This window comes from Monopterus albus, unplaced genomic scaffold, assembly GCF_001952655.1.
Source record: "Monopterus albus unplaced genomic scaffold, M_albus_1.0 scaffold37.1, whole genome shotgun sequence".
Lineage (NCBI taxonomy): Eukaryota > Metazoa > Chordata > Actinopteri > Synbranchiformes > Synbranchidae > Monopterus > Monopterus albus.
Genome location: NW_018127917.1, coordinates 1,068,065 through 1,077,009, shown reverse-complemented (window position 1 = coordinate 1,077,009; position 8,945 = coordinate 1,068,065).

Sequence of the window (8,945 nt, the reverse complement as noted above, 5' to 3'; positions counted from 1 at the left end):
TCTTGACCTCATGCCTTTAGCAACATCCAGGAAATTATTTAAAAGATTTAAAAAGTTTACATTCTTTGTTTGGCACATTTTAATGTTTTTCTCATCTCACTTGTTGCTTGTTTGTGCTGACCTGTGATAAGTTGTTGAGATGTTGTTGTTGAGACATTTCATATTTAAAATATCATGCAACTGCTCCTCCCGTGTGACTATTCCTCTCAGAGTGTAAAACAAGTGTGGCCCAAGGATGATACACCTGGAGACATCATCAAGTACTGAACTGTTTAGAATTATCCATGAAAGCAGAGGAGCATGGCTGGAAAGTTAAAGTCCGCCCAGTGCAGGTTGGCTGTAAGGGATTTGTAGCCAAGTCAGCTGTCTCTCTGCTAGGTGAGTTAGGTATAAAAGGGCAGAGCCTAAGACAGGTAGTTAGGAATCTAGCTGATAGTTCAGCAAAGTCTAGTGAGTAGCTCTGGTGCTGAAGAATGGTGTGTGAATGGGGTAAAAACAGATAAGTGATTATAAACGGTAACATGTGTGAGGATTATGCCTGTTAAAATGAAGTAAGCTAGCACAGGAGGACAGGCTTAGTAAAAGTGTTTGATACATGCAGCAGACTTGAGGCCTACTTCCTGGCGTTAGTGTGAGTAAGCTAACAACAGGGTGGTATCTGACGCAGTATAAAAACTGAGCTTTTTTAAATATTTAGTGGCTAGAACAGCAGTTGAAATGTTTATTAATGACTGAATGGTAACAGTTAGCTTAAATTAGCCTCTAAAAAGCTAACAGTGTTCTGGGACACCAGCCCTCTCAGTGTCGTGGGCCCGACTCAACAAAACACCAGGTAGTGAGAGGGTGCCCAACCGATGACCCCGTAGACTTGCCTTCACTCCTACACCCACACAGAACCTGAATAGGTCTTGGTGATAATACAGTTACAGACTCACTGGAATTGTTAATATTCTTTTGTCAGACAATCTTGCAACCTTGGTAGAACAGTGTCAGTGGTTGGACAACTGAGCGGACCCGGCTCTCAGAGGCGACTGCCATTACAAGCCAGCTGGACCAGACGCTGCTTGACCTGAGCAAATACAATGCACGTGCTTTGTCAAGCCACATATCTGCTCTTTGCTTGGGTGAGGACAGGGTTCAGGGTTGCTTTGTGTTTAGGGAAAGTTAGGACTGGAAAATGGTGTTGCTCATTGTGGGGTACTGAAGATTTATGACAGCATGGCCTGAAACCCCCCCTCTTTGGGGCCAAGTAATGCATAAACATCATTTAACTCGCAGACTGAGCTTCGATATGAATGTTCTCCCATTCTTTGGCACATTTAATTGTGCATTATTGACTGACAGAGAAAAACCCATCAAACCCCCGTTGAGAAAGTACTTGCTGAAAGTGAGAAGGAAAAACTCTCTTTAATGAAAGAAACCTCCGACAGACTCCAGCTCTTGGTGGATGGCCTACTGCCTAGACCAACCGATATGAATGTTCTCCCATTCTTTGGCACATTTAATTGTGCATTATTGACTGACAGAGAAAAACCCATCAAACCCCCGTTGAGAAAGTACTTGCTGAAAGTGAGAAGGAAAAACTCTCTTTAATGAAAGAAACCTCCGACAGACTCCAGCTCTTGGTGGATGGCCTACTGCCTAGACCAACTGGAGTGAGTGGATAAAGGAGAGAGAAAAGAAAAGCAGGAGGACACAACAAACAAACTGGGCAGGTTGATGTGGCTAGTGACTCCTGGGGGTGACTATGGTTAAATGGGTACAGCAGTCGTCTCCCAACCAGAGGGTTAGAGGTTTCAATCTCGATGCCTGCAGTCCACATGTCAAAGTGTCCTTAGGCAAGACAACCCCCCAAGTTGCCCCCGATGGTCAGAGCCATTGGTTGAGTTGTCGCCGCAGATGGCTGCCTCAGTTCTGTACCGGAAACAAATTTCTTGTGTGTAACATACTTGGCCAATAAAGGTGATTATTATTATCCTCATCAGAAATGTACAGCTCTGGAGCCAGGGATACCAGCAGAAATATAGGGGGGATAGAGACAGACAGAAGACACACTACTGGAGAGAGGAGACACACAGGTAGTGCAATGGTGGCATATAAACACATGGACAGAGAGGAGAGGAGAGGAGAGGAGAGGAGAGGAGAGGAGAGGAGAGGAGAGGGGAGGGGAGGGGCTCAGTGCATCATCATGGGGGGGCACCTAAGAGTCTAGGCCTTATAGCATTATACCTAAGGGAGGGCTCAGGGTCACCTGATCCAGCCCTAACTATAAACTTTTTCAAAAAGGAAAGATTTAAGTCTAATCTTAAAGGTAGAGAGGGTGCCTCCTGAACTGAGACTGGGAGTTGGTTCCATAGGAGAGGAGCTTGATAGCTAAAGGCTCTGCCTCCCATTCTGCTTCTGTGGACTCTAGGAACCACAAGTAAACCTGCACTCTGAGAGCGAAGTGCTCTGTTAGGATGATAAGGCTCTACGAGGTCTTTAAGATACGATGAAGCATTGTCATGTTAGGAGAAGGATTTTAAATTCTATTCTGAATTTTACAGGGAGCCAGTGGAGAGAAGCTAATATGGGAGAGATATGAGCTCTCTTATTAGTTCCTGTCAGTACTCTGGGTGCAGCATTTTAGATTAACTGGAGGAGTTTTAGGGAATTATTGGGACATCCTGATAGTAAAGAGTTACAGTAGTCCAGCCTGGAGGTAACAAATGCATGGACCAGTTCTTCAGCATCACTTTGAGACAGGATGCTCCTGATTTTGACAATACTGTGCAGGTGAAAGAAGGCAGATCTAGAGCTTTGGTTTCTGTGTGATTTAAAAGACATGTCCTGGTCAAACATAACTCTGAGGTTCCTTACAGAAATACTGGAGGCCAGCTGTCATCTAGAGTAACCCCTCAGACAAGCATAGAATGAGTTTCTGGCATTTTCACTCCAGTTTCAGTGCTTATCATTTCATATAAACCGTGCCTACAGACAAGTAGACAGAAATGCACAGTTTTACTCAATTCCCTCCACTCTGAAGACACTTAGAGAGGACATACACTAGTAGCCGTTGAACACATACTGTCCAATCAAACACATGACTTTGTGGTTGCAGAATAAGCCCTATACACCCAGCCACCCTCCTGACGTAACCACATTGAAAACTGTTTACCCTACTTTAGACCCCAAATATTAATAAATGATGTCACTCCAGACATTACAGCCCTGTGTCTCAACCCAGCCAGTCTTAAGGTTGTCCCCAGAATAGAAGAAAATAATTACCTCCATTTATCATAACGGGCTGAAAGAGACACTACTGGAGTCTTCCTCTGTGGTTTTTTCTTTCTGTTATCTTTCAGATGACGCAGAGACATTTAGGAAGTTAGATATGGAGCCTGCTTGCACAACTGAATTGAAATGCTAAAGTTATTTAGCTGTATGGTGAGATATAACCTAATAGAGTTCAAACTGAGAGTCTGGTTATTTATGCACGATCAGTGAGAGGAGACAGTGCTGACATGCAGACAATTCCTGGATATCACACACATGCACACATGCACGTACACAGGGTTTATTGAAAAAAAAAAAAGATTTCTCTGAATCTACTTTAAAGATAGATCTTTAGACAAACACAAGCACTCATACACTCATTCAGTGCACACATACACCCACATTCTACGGTCGGCCATGTCATTATGTCAATCATTTCCTGCTTGAGTGGTACCATCTGCCCTCTCATAAAGCCACACACCATGTGGATGACTGTGCAAAGCCCCTGCTTAGCCCCGCTACGTCGAACATCGCCCAGAGTTAAGATGCCCGAGTTAAAATGCCATCGGTTTCTTTTTATACATCTTCCCCTCTTCTCAATTGTCCTTACTCTTCCCCTTTTTTCACATTGAGAGAGTTGTGCTGCATGTGTGTGTAGCTACAGAGAAGAGATACTTTGTTTGCATGACTGTATTGTTATGCTTGCATGAATGCATGGGCCAAAGATTTTCTCATCACACTTAATCCAGAATGACAATAATTCTGTGAGACCTTAATGCAGTCTTTTCTATGTGACATTCTCCGTTCTAGCAGTTCAACCGAACACCAGTCTGTAGCAGACTGAGTAATTACCCAGTGGGGTGCCCATCCACTGACCCAAGGTCCTGTCTGTAGTATACATTTAGAAGAAGAACTAGCACATGAGAGCATGTCATTGAAGGTACGATGGTTCTGTTTTGCAGATGCACACACACATCATGCTGTTCATAGGTTAAAGTACTGTACATCTCGTCACTACAGGGCATCTTTTTCCAATATTTTGAGACATCTCATTAGGTGCTCTGTTTTTTGTTACTATGGCAACTTTTAATTAAATAAAGTATTTTTCTACCATGTTTCTGCTTAATATTGGACCTCAAGGCTACAACCTTTCTGTTCAACAAATGTCAAATTAAAACAACCGTGTCTATTCAAAATGTAATAATTTGACTGATTGTATGAAAACACATGAAATTAACTGACCAGTGTGAATAATGGCTGATGGGATAACTGCAAACCCTGTGTGAAGTCACTGCATGCAGGCCTGGGTGAAATATTCCAAACTTCTAAGATGATGTTTTGGCTGAAATATACAGTTGAAAATAATCTCGAAGTGCAATCTGTGCTGCATAGCCGTCATTAGTACTCCTGCTTTTGCTTGCTTTGAGTTCACAAACAAACATCTCAACAATGACAACTTATTTGTATTCAGTTTGGTCCATTTTGTCAATCAGGTCAGTATCTTTGTCCAGAACTTTGCTTAATGATTAAAAACCTTCAAAACTAGTGGGATTCCCACCAGTCTCTGCTGTACTTTGTGTTTAGAGCTAATTAGACTTGTTTCACATGCACAAACGTCATATCTTTTTCTGTTGATATGCAGACAACACACATTCTGCTCCTGTTTCTTCCATTCATGCTTTTTGTTACCTTTTGTACTCCTTCCTCTTCTTCTACATACTTTTCTTCCATGTGCTATTCCTTATTCTCTGCTCTCTCCTCATTATTATTTTAGTTTTTATTTAGCTTGAAATTTCAGTACTTTAAGCTTCTGTGACCCTTTCTGCCAGTTTTTCTTTGTTTGTGAGGCACTAACCAAAGAATTAAACTTTATTTAGCCCTGTGCAATTAATCACATTTTATTTTCAATTACAATTTTGACCTCCAACAATTATGAAAACAAGATAAATTGAGATAAATGATTACTGTGACACACGCCATTTCTCAATGATGCTCTAGCTTTGTCTTGTTATGAAGCCATCCAAACCCATTCCTCTGAGCTGTCAATTAGGCAGATTAAATACTTAATTTGTTTTTGTTTTTTTATAATAATTATAAAGTTAAAGAAAATCAACAGCTAATAGGTTTTAATAAAGTTTGGTAAATGCCTAATGCTTTCCAAGACAATGAGTAGCCCAGTTAAATAATCATGATCTCAGTATTGACCAAAGGTGTATAATTATTTTGCTATAATCGAGCAGCCCTATTTTAAAACATGACAAGTTAAAGGCTTTAGATAAGCTTTAAAGTTTAACAGGAAATGTCTGCCATTAATGACAGTTTTGTGTCTGTCACTTTGAGATACACGACTATCCCTTACCTTGTAAGTGCAAGAAAAATCATGAGTTCATTCCATTTTTCCAGACTTTTTGCTTGAGGCAGATGCACCTCCCTCTCTCTGTAGATGAGTTCTGCATGCTTTTTGATGTTAAACTGCATGACAAACTGAACAAACAGATGGCTTCTTTAATGTAGTATACAGTATATACTTTTTAACCACTTCCACAATTTAGCTTCAAGCTACATCCCCTAAAAAACATACTGCAAGGTGTGGTTCAAAGAGTATAACAAATAGTGCACGATTCTTTATGCTGTGCATCAGTGTGGCTAGTACAAATGGAATTACTTGACTAAAAATGAAAATGGAAAAGTGCATTCTGAAATTTAGGATGTGGTTTTGAAATCTCATAGAAAAACATGTATGGGTTTTTTTTTAATCTTACAACAGTTTAAAACCTACTGTTTTCAAAAGAATGTACTGTACAGCAAAATTTTACACTGAAAGACGTTTTTATATTGAACCAAGCAACAATAATTCTATATGCTTCAATTTTATGAATGGCACGTTGTCTTGACATTTCGTTTTGTGTTTCTACCAAGTAGCAACGTCTGAGGCTGAGAAATGAAGCCAGTGCCAAAACCTGCAGTTCCTCCAATGGCCACTTGAGGCTGGTTTCAAAAGGGAGTCAGTCCCTATGGAGTACGTGTTAAATTCCCAACTTTAGAACAAAAATAAACACGTTTACAGGCACGTACAAAAAAGGGGTTTTGCCTCTATAGCTAATTTCTCCCTGAGTGGCATTGTTTAGTGTGACACTTACTGGAACTCAGCCATCATTAATGTTGTTAGCTACACTGTTTTCTACTGTGGCAACTCAAAATGTCTGCTGGGGAAACTTGGTCTATAATATCATGGTTTTAATAGTGCTTCTTTGGTTGTCCACACTGAATTAAACTTGTGCTTGATCTTGTTGGTGCAAAGTACATGATCTCGTCAGAAAATAAGTTATATGTGCAACTTAGTGAAATTTACATCCATAGAAACAAAAGCAAATATTAGACTTCCACTAATTTTATATTCTCAGTCAGTCATTTGTAACATATTCAGTTCCCAGATCAAGCCTTTAGTGACAGTTTGAAATGTGTATAATTTTTGTTCTGCTCAGGAGTAGTGTCAGCTTTTATTACACAATCAAATTTATTACACAAATCAAGATTCACTTCCCAGATTACCTAAAGATCATTTTTGTAAAACAGGTGAGAAATTCCCAGTTGGCACAAGGTAAGGGGGATTCATTTTGACACTAACAACTCTCAGAGAAGCTCAGCAGTATATTTTCTCCCTGGCATCAGGGTGAGGGCCTCAGAAGATGTCAGCTTTGCTGCTTGCAGCTGTGATAGGGAATTCAAAATGAAATGGGCAGTAAAGGCAAGATGGCAGCATTAAGGCTTATATGCAAGATAAGGCCAAAAGTTTCCCCACTAGCAATGATGTGGTGAGGGTGTTACTTTTGATGCCATCCGAAACACAAGATCAGCGTCAATTCCCCCGTAGCTGCTGGGTGAACCGAAAATCCATAATGATCAGTGGAGTAATGCAAAGTAAGATCACTGCCAGGGCATTTCACACAAAATATCTCACTTGAAAAGAAAGCACCCGCTCTCTCTCTGTTGGCACCGAGATGGTCTTATAACCAACAAATTGAGCACAGCTAAAAGGGTCAATGCTGCAGAGCCAAAGACAGAGGACTGAAAAGGGCCAAGGGCAACACAGCACATGGAAATGTGCTGCTGCAAGGTCATCGGGCAAAATCATTATCGAAACAGATGAGCTCCACTTTGTTTCTTGTTTCCCAGCTCTACAGCAGACTCAGGAAAACAGTAGCCTGTGTGGTGTCAGACCCGAAATGCCCGTGGGTGGTATGCAAAAACTGTTTTAGATGTGGGAAATGTTTTATCCAAATCATATCTGATTTTACTGTACCCCTCTTGACACTTTTGAACACTATATGCAGTACGAGTCCATATCTGCAGCAGTCTGACAAAGCTGAAATAACCAACTTTGTATTTTACATCAATTTCATTTGAAGCAGATTTAATGGATCCTAGAGCACTGTATTATGAAACAATGCTTGTTTATTTTTGGAGAATCATTCATCCTCAGCAGTATTTTAGGCCCATTAACTTTCCTCAGTGTCTATACTGAACAAGGGATGAGTTTCACAGTCCCCTGACACAGCTGTGATTCAGACTGTAATCAACAGGTGAATTATGAGATGCTGACTTGTCATAGTAAGAAAAGCAAGGACAATAATGATGGCTCCTTTCTAGTCAAGTGTGCTAGACATTATGCACATTACCAAGACCCTAAAAGAGAAGCAGCTCCATGATAAACGTGGCAAGATGCATTGTTTTCAGGTTCTCCGCCCATGCATACAGTGCATCCACGCTTCCATCCGTCCATATATCAGGAACACCTTGAGAGAATTTTTTCAGATTTGCCACAAGTGTCCACTTGGTTTCAAGGATGAATTGATTAGATTTTGGTTGTCAAAGGTCAATGTCACTGTGACTTCATGTCTGTGCCATTCCCATGATTTAGACTGGTTGGCAGAGACATACAACCATAAAACAGCCATTCTGGTTCTACTTTGACATGTCAGAATGTGTACCCAAAAATCACCTCCTACACACGAGTCTGTGAAGTTTTAGGCTGATCCAATGTTAAGACAAATGCCTGCAAAATTTCTTAAAGTTATAAATTCATATTAAAAAAATGTGACATTTTGGATGATGTGTTTATCCACTTTGTTGCTAAGAGTTAGAGTATAAATGCCACTTTCATATCGGTCCATTTGATATGAACATAAAGCCTGCAGCAGTTTAGCATAGCTTAGCTTAAAGCCTGGAAACAGGGTCAAACAGCTGGTATACTGGTGTTTGGACTGAGCCAGGGTATCTGTTTCCAGTCTTCATGGTAAGATAAGATAATCCCTGTCTGAGAAAAATGTGAGACTGGTGTCAATCGTCTCATTTAACTATCACCAAGAAAGGGAGTAGGTGCGTTTCTCCAAATGTTTAATTTTGATGGTGACCTGTGGAGCCTTAGTTCAGTATGAAACAGTTTATGAGCAGGGCCCCCATTTTGTTTGTTTGTTGTGAGCACACCAGGATGTCCATGCATGCTACTGCAACAATGCAGGACTTTCTTGGTGCCCCCTTGTTGAGTAACAGTCAATAAAAACATCTTTTGCTTAGAAAAACAAAGCCCACAGGTTACCATTAAGAAAGAAGAACACCCTTGACAACAACACAGCAAACTCTTGAGCACACACTGTCTACACCACTGAACATTATCAATCAGCGCTACT